Raw genomic sequence first — 9,838 nt, 5'->3', positions numbered from 1 at the left:
AGGAAGAATAAAATAAAGGAGGGACGTCAAAACATATTTTTACCAACATACTTTAAAATGTCCAAGAAATTCGAGCGTTTTGCCCAACCAAATTCGACACTTGAAAAAAAATGAGAAGGGTTGCTAGTTTTGCAAAAACGATTTCGAAAGTATTTCGGAACCTAGAGCTCTGATACCACTTTACTGTGGTGACCCGAGAGGGGGTCCCACAGCGCCGCGACTCTGAGCCAATGAGGAATCGACATGTCACGAATGGCATCTCGATAGCTCATCAACCCGAAACCGCAAGGCCTTTTGAGTTTAGGTTGTTGGTTTACAAAACACTTTCTTGGACAAATCATTCTAGCAACCTAACAACACATTTTCAAAAGCGGAATTCGAAATGGGCTAAGAGTTTTGGGCTTGCGATCGGAGCCCAATTTGGAAAATAAAACACATCTCTAAGTAACGACAAGTATGGGAGACGCGCCCCAGGGTTACGGGTCTCCCGGAATTTTTGTAAACGAGTAGGAAATAAATAAAAAGTAAATAAACAAGCTACTACAAAATCCGATTAAGGACCAAAACCTTCTTTTGATAAAACTAAAGAGAAATGCGCCAAGCCGTGCCATGTGCCTCCCCTGTACGCTTCCCGACCACATGCTCGAAACCTGCACACTATAGTAGGGGTGAGCTTTCGTCCTCGCATGCCCAGTAGGGGCCGACCCAACCATGCTAGGTTTGAAAAATAATATACTTGAAAATATTTACTACATAATATTGTGCACGTTTATCGAAAAATGCTTTAAGAAAAGTGGCAAACACAAACATTTGTTTTCTTTCATAAAACATATGCAGTATGCTTCACACACTTGGAGCTCCGAGATACTTACCTGCCGGCTAAAGTAAAATAAATCAGTGACCGATCTGGTTCGTCCTGAGTAAGAGAACCAGCCAACTACTCTGTAGTCTTTGTGACTACAAGTAGCGAAAGTGTCCATTTCCTGGCTCTGAGTCTCCTATGACTGGTTCACTGTCCGTACTCGCTTTTTCTCGACAAACATAGGAGCACAGCCCCCTCCGGAGGTTCACGGTTATCGACACCGTGGGATCCCTAGGAATCAACGCGTCTAGGTCCCATTCACTTTCAGGTCACAAGTATACATACAAGGGTACAGTATCTCAACATGCAAGTCTAGCCTCGGTTTTCACAATTAGCAATTATCAGTTCTGAAAACACATGTATCACGAGGCATCGACTGATGAACAACCAAAAATGTTCTTGAAGGCAACATACTATCTTAGTATAGCATTCCACATATACTGAAAAGCCTCTAACAAGGAAGGGACAGCTCACCCTACCTGGAATTGGAGTGCTTGCCCACATTCGGGTTCATTCCCGACTTTCGATCCTTTATCCAAATCCAAGTGCACACGCTCGGTCCTTTTTCATACCCATTGCAACTTCTCCCTCGTACGTGGTAGCCTCGGCTAATTAACCTTGACCCAAACTCCATGGGTTTATCTCCACCACAGAATAACAGTTTTAGTTAATCTCAATATCCCACAAAATTTAAATTCACAACTCAAAGGCTTGGATTTCTTACCCTATATCTGTTCTGCCAAGACCAAAATCTCCATAACGTGTTGCTCCTTGCAGTCCTCCTTTGTCCCTCATCATCCCACTAAAAACTCAAATCGAAACCAAGACCAGAAGCTCCCCTTTTCATTTGGATTTCCATCGTCTCCTCCAAGTCCAGGATTTCCAGAATATGAACCCAAACAACTCAACATCAATAACCTACTATTTCAACACTGTAACTCAACCAAATAATGAAAGGGGGCTTCAAAAATGGCTTACCGGAACGATAGGACTACGCCGGCAAGGTTCACGGCGGCGTCAAGGTTTCTCACGTGCCAGCGGCGGCTCTGGTCGGAATCGGAGGTCCAGGTTAGGGGCTATTCTAGACCTTGAGATGCTGACTCCGTGTATGGTGGTCGTGTAATTCAGAAACGGCTAGGAAAAGAAAAACGACGACATGCAGAGCTACGGTTTCCGGCGAGCTAGCACAGCGTTTCCTGGCTTCGGTGGGTGGCGGAACTTCTGGGTTTTGCTCCTCGTTGCTTGCTGAGTCAGGCGGCGGCGGCGTTGTGGCGAGGTGATGACCGGAAATCAGAGAAGGCCAACGAGCAGTGGCGTCGCTGCTTCGAGGAACCCGTGCGGAGGCTGGAGGCGATGCATGTCGACGGTGAGACTCGGGCTTGGGTCAGTTTTGGGTGCGGCGTCGATTGGTGGTGGCGGTAACAAGAGCTGGTGGCCGGAGATGGAGTTTCCGGCGCTGGCAGAGGGAGAAGGTGAGAATGAGAGAGTGAGGTCGGGGAGAGAGAGGGTGCGGCCGAGAGTGAGGGAGAAAATGAGAGTTTAGGTGTTAGGGTTTTCCATTTTTCCTATTTATACTAGCGCGTGAGAAATGTCGAATTTGCCCTCGCGTCAAATTACGTAATACTCCTTGCTGATCGCTTTCGGTTTTCGGGCTCGTAACTTTTATTCGTTTTTCACCAACGATTTCTCTAACAGACTCAATGTTCAAATTCGCTACAACCCAATTCGTATCCTACTCCAATTTACTTCGACAATTTATCTCGATAAATTCTAGTAACAATTTAGGCCCAAATGGAAGAACATTGGCCCAAACGAAAATTATAGAGCCCAAATTGTGATCACGACACCAAAATAATTTCTGAAATCGATTTCTTCACTTAGATCACCCTTTAAAAATTAAACAAAATTTACGGGGGCTCACACTTAGTCACGAATTTTATATATATGTGGCTACCCTGAACTCAAAAGTTACATTTTGGTTTAAAGAAAAAAAAATATTTACATGCTGCTTTTCTATTATGAAATCTGATTATTGATTTGGTAAAGCTGTAATATTTTTTCCAGATAAAAGCTTAAGCTATTATGGAATGACTCAACTATATTTAACCTTACAATATCATGCCATTTTTGTTTCAGGTATGTCAATGTTCCTCAAGAAATCAACAGGCTGAGGTGCGCGGTGAACTATCACGCTCTTAAGTTTCTTCCTGAAATAGAGCAGATGGCTGATTTATTGGCATCAAGGATGAGAAACTGCACTGGAATTTCCAATCCTTATATGTATGTACATTTCCATTTAATAGGAAAACTGCTCAAACTCCTGCTAGGTTCTCACTAACAACTTTCCACTCGGCAGGGCCCTGCATCTCAGGTTTGAGAAGGGGATGGTAGGTCTATCCTTCTGTAATTTTGTGGGGATGCTAAGGTATTCAAATTTTGGTTTGTATAGTACTTGGAAGTGAAAACACAAACTTAGTTTGAGGTGAATGTCTTACCGGAAAAAAAAGTATATATATCGTTCTGCAATTATATGACAACAGTTTAGTGGCACCAGCATCACCCTTTTGCATTCCAGGCCTTTTTAGAAATGTGACTCTTTACGTTGGAGATGCTATAGGAATTGTACTTCATAGACTTCTCAGTATCATAAGGACCATAGGTTTGAGTCGATTATTTTATTGGATATTAAAACATATATGTAGTTCCTTGATCATTAAGTAGAGTTTGACTGCACCATCACTGCCCTTTTGGCTATCAAGCTTATTTAGAACTGTCTTTTGGTATACATTTGTTATCTGGGAGAGGCTATAGGAATTGAACACATAGATTTGTTGGTATCATAAGCACCTTTAGATTGACTAACAGTATATTTCAAATGGTGGTCTTTTCCAATAATTCAAGTCAGGTTAAAGAGATACTTGGAGATGAGGGGTGCTGATGGAGGACCGGCCTTGGAGAAGCTTATCTGCTTTGCTTGCATTTTGGGTAATAAGCTAAACTACTGCAACCTTTTCTTTCCAGATCGCTTAAAATAATACCTTGACTATTGTGATTGATCACCAGCTTCCAATAGGAACAGGTGGCTTAATAATTAAAAATATATATCATATGAAATATTCAGAAGCCTTCCCTTTTCTTCTGACTTCCACTCTTAGTTAATACTTTCCCAAAGTTCACAATTTGGGGTTTTCTAAATTTTAGGCATTGGATTGTAGACGACTACGTATTTTAGTCATTGCCCTCCTCAGTTTATATTCTCGGCGCGCAGAGAAAGGAAATATCGGAATCGCAGATAGGGCTTTGCAGCTCATTTCCAGTAAGTAGACTTGCTTCGATTAGTCTACCCGAACCTCTGCTATTTGCAATTTTCATTCTGAAACTATGATGTTATTTATTTTCTGTTTGTCAGTTGCTAGGCCCAACAAGCGCACCAAAGTCCCCTGATACTAAGGTCTTCTTTAGCTTAATCAAGGCTTCTAATTCATTGATAACACTAAATCCCACAGCAAAGCGCGGGCATATGTTCTAGTCATATATAGAGATTACATAGATATGAGTATAGCTGTGGGTACTCCAAAGGTATGCCAGAATTCTTTCGAGTATTATGAAATGTTCTTCTAGAAAACTCGCACAATTGAATGTCACAGTAACTGCTTTAGTGTAGAAGGATTTGTCAAACTTTTTAGATCTTTTATCTAGCATTTCCACTTGGAACTTTTGGTTTAACAATCTTCCGTTTATAATGTCTAAATTTTTTTTGCTATGTATGCATTCGTCATTGCTAATGAGTTTTCTTTAGAGTACTTGTGAACTGAGAATGGATCTTCAATTTATTTCCTTGCAGGGCCTTGTTGTGCCAGTTATCCGCAATGTTGATAAGATGAATTGTGGTGAGATAGAGAAGGAGATCAATTTGCTTGCAAAGAAGGCAAATGAAGGGCGTCTTTCAATTTATGATATGGCTGGAGGTTCATTTACAATATCCAATGGTGGATTTTATGGAAGCCTTATAAGTACCCCTATCATGAACCATCCTCAGGTCTGATTCTTTATTTGACCCAATTGACTGGACTTTGATCGTCTTACTGCAACAAATGGAACTCACATATCAGTTCTATGTTTAACTATGTACCTAGTGAAGCTTCTTTAATTTGTAGCAAAAGTACATTTTCCATTATATGACAGCTAAGTACCTTTATACGACAACCAATATATATTTGTTTCTCTTACTTTTGCAAAGTTCACTCAAGAAATTTCAGCTGCAAAAGCATTGTAAATGTGATTACTTGAAGTAGTTCTCTATTAATATATTGCAATTTCATTTTAATTTCCTGAATTGATGCATTAGACCATGGTTGAAAAAAATCGTTGTCTCTCTGGCTAGCAGACAATGGATTTATCCTAGAAATCGTTGTAACACTACACCAATTTCGGAATCAGACAACACATATCAGACGACAGCAAACATTTTAACTGTCGTCTGATTTAATCAGACGACAGCAAGAAATATTATGTCGTCTGAGTTTTTGAATCAGACAACAGTTGTTACATTGCTGTTGTGCAATTGTAATTCAGACAATGGTTATTTTTTTGATGTTGTCTGAATCAATCAATTCAGACAACAGTTATTACATTGGTATTGTCCAAGATTGATTAACACAATGGTTGAGAAAAGATGTTGTCTAATTGTTTTAATCAGACAACAGTTATTACTTCTCTGTTGTGCAATTACTATTAACACAATGGTTGAAATAGATGTCGTCTGATTGTTAATTCAGACAATGGCTGAAATAGATGTCGTCTGATTGTCAATTCACACAACAGTTTTTAGTTGTCTGTTGTTCCATTCTCCATCAGACGATGTACTTGAATTGATGTTGTCTGAGTTTTAGGATTCAATATATATATGCTGGCGCCCTTCTTAATTGACTTTAACACTTGGCCAAATTTTCAATTTTTCACTTCCCACCATTCGACCAAAACCCGAGCTCGCGCTTCCCTCTCAAAATCACTCTTCATCTCCCCGAGCAGCCATCTATCTCTCCCACTCTCCCTGTCAGCTTTCTCTCTCTTCCACTCAACAAAACTACCTCTCTCTTCTCACAGCGCCCATCTTTCTCCTTCGCCTTTACAAAAATCAGAGAAAGTGGGAAGAAGAAAACATATAGCGCCATATAGACGATGATTGAGAAATCGAAACCCAAATTTCTCTTACTCTTTCTCTCCGCCCCCTTCTGCAAAACCCTAGCTTTCTCTCGCCGCCGCCCCATCAATTTATGTTTCAGATGAAAGGGTCAATACAGAAGCCCACCGAACTGGTTGAAGATCTCTATTCCCGATGTAAGCAAATCTCCAAACCCTAGATTTCTGATGTGGGTTTTGTAATTTGGGGGTTTTTAATTGGGAGACCTAGAATTTTATATCGAAGACGGAGATGGACTCAAAGACGGAAAACGTTTTGGAGATGGAGTCATGCCTGGGTCTTCAACTAGGAGGAAACTCTCAATATTTGAAGCTTGAAATTTGCCATATTGCTTCTCTTTGTGAGAAATTGGGTAAAGACCCTTTCCTTGCTTTCGTTTTTGGCTGTATAAATCAGAAGGCCAGATACTGACACCCTTTCTCCCTCCATTGTATTTCGCAGTGAATTTGGAAAGAGTGGAGCTTTGTGCATCGAATAGCCATTCAATTCAAAGATCGACATTTTGCAGGTGAGGGCAAAATCTGTTTTACCACCCATCCATCCGTATGTTTCAGTTTTGGTAGTTGAGACCGTAATGAGAGATAGAAAGAGAGAGATATAGATGAGAGCAGCCCCAGTTGAAAGCTGAAGAATCTCTTCTTTGAAATTTGATAGATTTATCTCCCAATTGTCCCATCGGTTTGACCGATTTTGAGTCCTTCATCTTACTCTGAAGAATTTGAAGAAGGATAATCACCCAGACACTCAAATCGTTTTAACTTCATATGAAAAATCACTGTATCGATTGGAGTCTTTGAAATTATTCACAGTCCAAGTTCTGAGGTATTTTTTCTTCTTCTTTGCATTGCTGCCTTTTGTGGATGTATGTGATCTGCTTCAAAACCTAGCATAATTTCGATCTGAATTGGATCTTTCTGCTGTAAATTTGGGATCTTTAAATGCCTACTTCGGCTTTGGATAGTTAGAGATTTGGGATCTGTTTTGTTGTTCATATATCTATCTGTCTGCATTTATGTGCATTTGAGGACATTGAATATTTAGTGTGCATACATGTCTGTACTTATACAAGTATTTGGAATATGGATTCTCATTTTGTTTCTCAAGACTGAAATTTGCTTTCTATAATTTCAGGGAAACAGTGTGGAGAGTTAGAGTTTGAGGTGATATCTCACTCACCTCTGTAGTTTTATATGCTATTATATCTATAAATCTCTAGAGAACTAAGAGGTTAACTTTATATGGATTTTGCGGTCCAAACATCAAATTAGTAATAGTAATTGTCCTTGGCAGGGAGCGGAAAAGGAGGTTCATCCAACTATATAGTCCTGCTCTTTTGAATAGAAAATAATTAGATACGGGAAATTGGCACTCAGATTCTTGTTCGAACAAGTCAACCTTGTCTGTGTGTTTTGGTTCTTCAATAGTATATTGTCGCGTTAAAGATGCCATCTAGTTGCTTTCTAAATGTTCTGAGTTCTCTTCCATTTCATAAATTGTCTCCCTATCAAAAAGAATATGATTATGTTATCCATTTCAATGTGAAAATAGTTCCTGGTTCCTTCAGTGAGAATTCTCCTTTAAAGGAACATTTAGTTTCTGACTGGTTTGATTTTCCGTGGTGTCTAAAGTTTCATATAATAGGTTTTGTAGGCTTTGTTCAGGCTTATGCATTCGTTAATCACTTAGCGTATGAATTCTATCTATGTTTTATCTGTAGCTGTTTCCTATGGAACTAATTAATCTCCCTAATTTATATGCAGGATAACATCTTAAAACTTCGAAAAGTTTATGATTCTTTTCTAGCAGAGTTTCCTTTGTGTTATGGGTATTGGAAAAAGTATGCAGATCATGAGGCACGTTTTGGTGTTATTGATAAAGTTGTGGAGGTTTATGAACGAGCAGTTCAAGCTATTACCTATTCAGTTGACATTTGGTTGCATTACTGCACATTTGCCACAACTACTTTTGGAGATCCAGACACTATCAGAAGGTAATAACTATTCCTTATGCATTCTTATTGTTAGTCATGTTGGGAGTTTATGATTGCATGGTTTTCTCTGTTGCAAAGAACTAGTATCCTTGTTTTCTAACCTCACTTCAGTATGATTGCAACAGTGGTTCCTCACATATATGACGGAAAGGTTTGGTGGGAATGCACTTTAGAAATGTTTTCTGATGTGCAATCCCTACGTTTTGACGCTACTGTTCGGGTGTAGCTTTTTGTTTTGTCTTGTTCTTTTTCTCCCCTCCCTAAGGATCTAATTCTATATTTTGGCTTCACTATACCCATTCTATCTCCCTTACCATGAAGACACACGTCTTAGTAATTTAGTGGTCAATGAATTCTGGCTCTATTTTAACTTTAACACTTTGAAGTGCATCATTATCCAAATTGCTGCTGGGAAGATCTCATCCAATTAAGGGCTTAGATGGCCTCTAGCACTGCTCCATTTGACGGACATAGTATGGTTTATATCAGGAAGGTAAATGCAGCGTTTAGAAGTGTCATATGGTGTTAGAGTCAGTTTTGCGGTGTCTCCCTTTCATGGATGTGTTATCTCACCTGTATTAATACTTGTACCCATCTGATCTTTCTTTTTTTTCCTTCAATTTTTCTCTTTTATGGCTTTCAGGCTTTTTGAGCAAAGATTGGCGTATGTTGGAACCGATTACTTGTCCTTTCCTCTTTGGGACAGGTACATTGATTATGAATTTATGCAGCAAGCATGGAGCCAGCTTGTTGAAATTGGTTTTGCAAAAAAAGAAAAGAAAAGAAAAAAATCTGTTGCAAATGATAGAAGAATTAATAGTTATTACTAATTAAAGGGTGTGGCTTATCTCTATGTTCCATTGATCTTTAGCCTTCGGCCCTGCAATTTGGAAAAGGTGGAAAGGTTATTTTAGATGTGTGATGTCCTGATAGTCCAGGAGGCAGTGTTCAAACTGAAGGTATTTTTACTAACTTGTTTTTCTTTGCTTTCATACTTTTGTATTGAATCTAAAAATGGAGAACTAACAACCTTAAAGCTTATGGCTTTCTCTATTATATCAGGAGGATTACATTAATCATCAAAAACACTTGGTTTCTGTGGCAAAATATAGCACATGACCAAAGAGTGTTACACCTTGAATGATAAGAACTGCACTTACTGACATGTAAGATCATTTCCCTTCCATATCTATCAATTGCTAGTAACAATGGAGGTACTAGCATTGAATTTCTATTTTTCACTTTTATATGCCAACTTCTGGATCCTCTTTTGATCAAAGACTCAAAGCATCTCTGGTTGTTATGCAATACTGCCAGCCTGCAACTGAAGGTATTTCCATTTTTGAAGTCATTTTGCATATAATCTAAAAGTGAAGATTCTTAATTTCCAGCTTCCAGGTCATCAGTTGCATATATTTACTTCTAATTATGGATGTAGGTTATGGAGAGCACATGTGGATTCACTTACTCCTACAATAGTAGACATGCTCAGTGAAAAAGCTAAAGTAAATCAAAGCAGGTCCTGAGCCTTTGTTCTCTGTTAATTATATGCAGCATCTCAGCAAGGAAAATTTCTATTCTAGGACAACTTTAGGCTGTTGTTGATGCAGCTTCTGCTGGCATCCTCATTATCACCACAAAGTGTTCTTCAAGACTTGGTTGGTTTCAACATTTCAGTAAATGTTGTTAGAGAACTAGTTCTGTTGATGTAATGACGTTGTTGGATATATGGATGAATGTATCGGATTTTTACATAAATGAATGTGTTTTGGATGTGATGTCA

General features: G+C 39.1%; 3 long non-coding RNA genes across 17 annotated transcripts; 2 read left to right on the top strand and 1 right to left on the bottom strand.

Annotated features, from left to right (window-relative positions):
- Window positions 1-255: 255 nt before the first annotated feature.
- On the bottom strand, window positions 256-2,505 carry LOC133723727 (uncharacterized). The gene is made up of 3 exons (XR_009853225.1): window positions 1,587-2,505; window positions 1,342-1,504; window positions 256-657 (listed from the first exon to the last, which is right to left on the bottom strand). It is a non-coding gene; the product is annotated as an uncharacterized LOC133723727 (long non-coding RNA).
- A 397-nt stretch (window positions 2,506-2,902) lies between these two features.
- Window positions 2,903-5,060, top strand: LOC133719721 (uncharacterized). The gene is made up of 5 exons (XR_009851405.1): window positions 2,903-3,142; window positions 3,219-3,847; window positions 4,064-4,178; window positions 4,272-4,441; window positions 4,707-5,060. It is a non-coding gene; the product is annotated as an uncharacterized LOC133719721 (long non-coding RNA).
- Window positions 5,061-5,811: 751 nt separating this feature from the next.
- Window positions 5,812-9,838, top strand: LOC133722561 (uncharacterized). 15 transcript variants are annotated; one of them, XR_009852830.1, is made up of 7 exons: window positions 5,812-6,417; window positions 6,507-6,887; window positions 7,197-8,548; window positions 8,699-8,761; window positions 8,927-9,014; window positions 9,118-9,385; window positions 9,494-9,838. It is a non-coding gene; the product is annotated as an uncharacterized LOC133722561 (long non-coding RNA). The 15 variants fall into 15 exon arrangements; XR_009852836.1 differs by having other exon boundaries at window positions 9,093-9,385; XR_009852831.1 differs by having other exon boundaries at window positions 6,507-6,573; window positions 6,720-6,887; window positions 8,699-9,385.

The sequence above is a fragment of the Rosa rugosa genome, chromosome 7, assembly GCF_958449725.1.
Source record: "Rosa rugosa chromosome 7, drRosRugo1.1, whole genome shotgun sequence".
Classification (NCBI taxonomy): domain Eukaryota; kingdom Viridiplantae; phylum Streptophyta; class Magnoliopsida; order Rosales; family Rosaceae; genus Rosa; species Rosa rugosa.
This window is presented reverse-complemented; position numbering and strand designations above follow the sequence as displayed.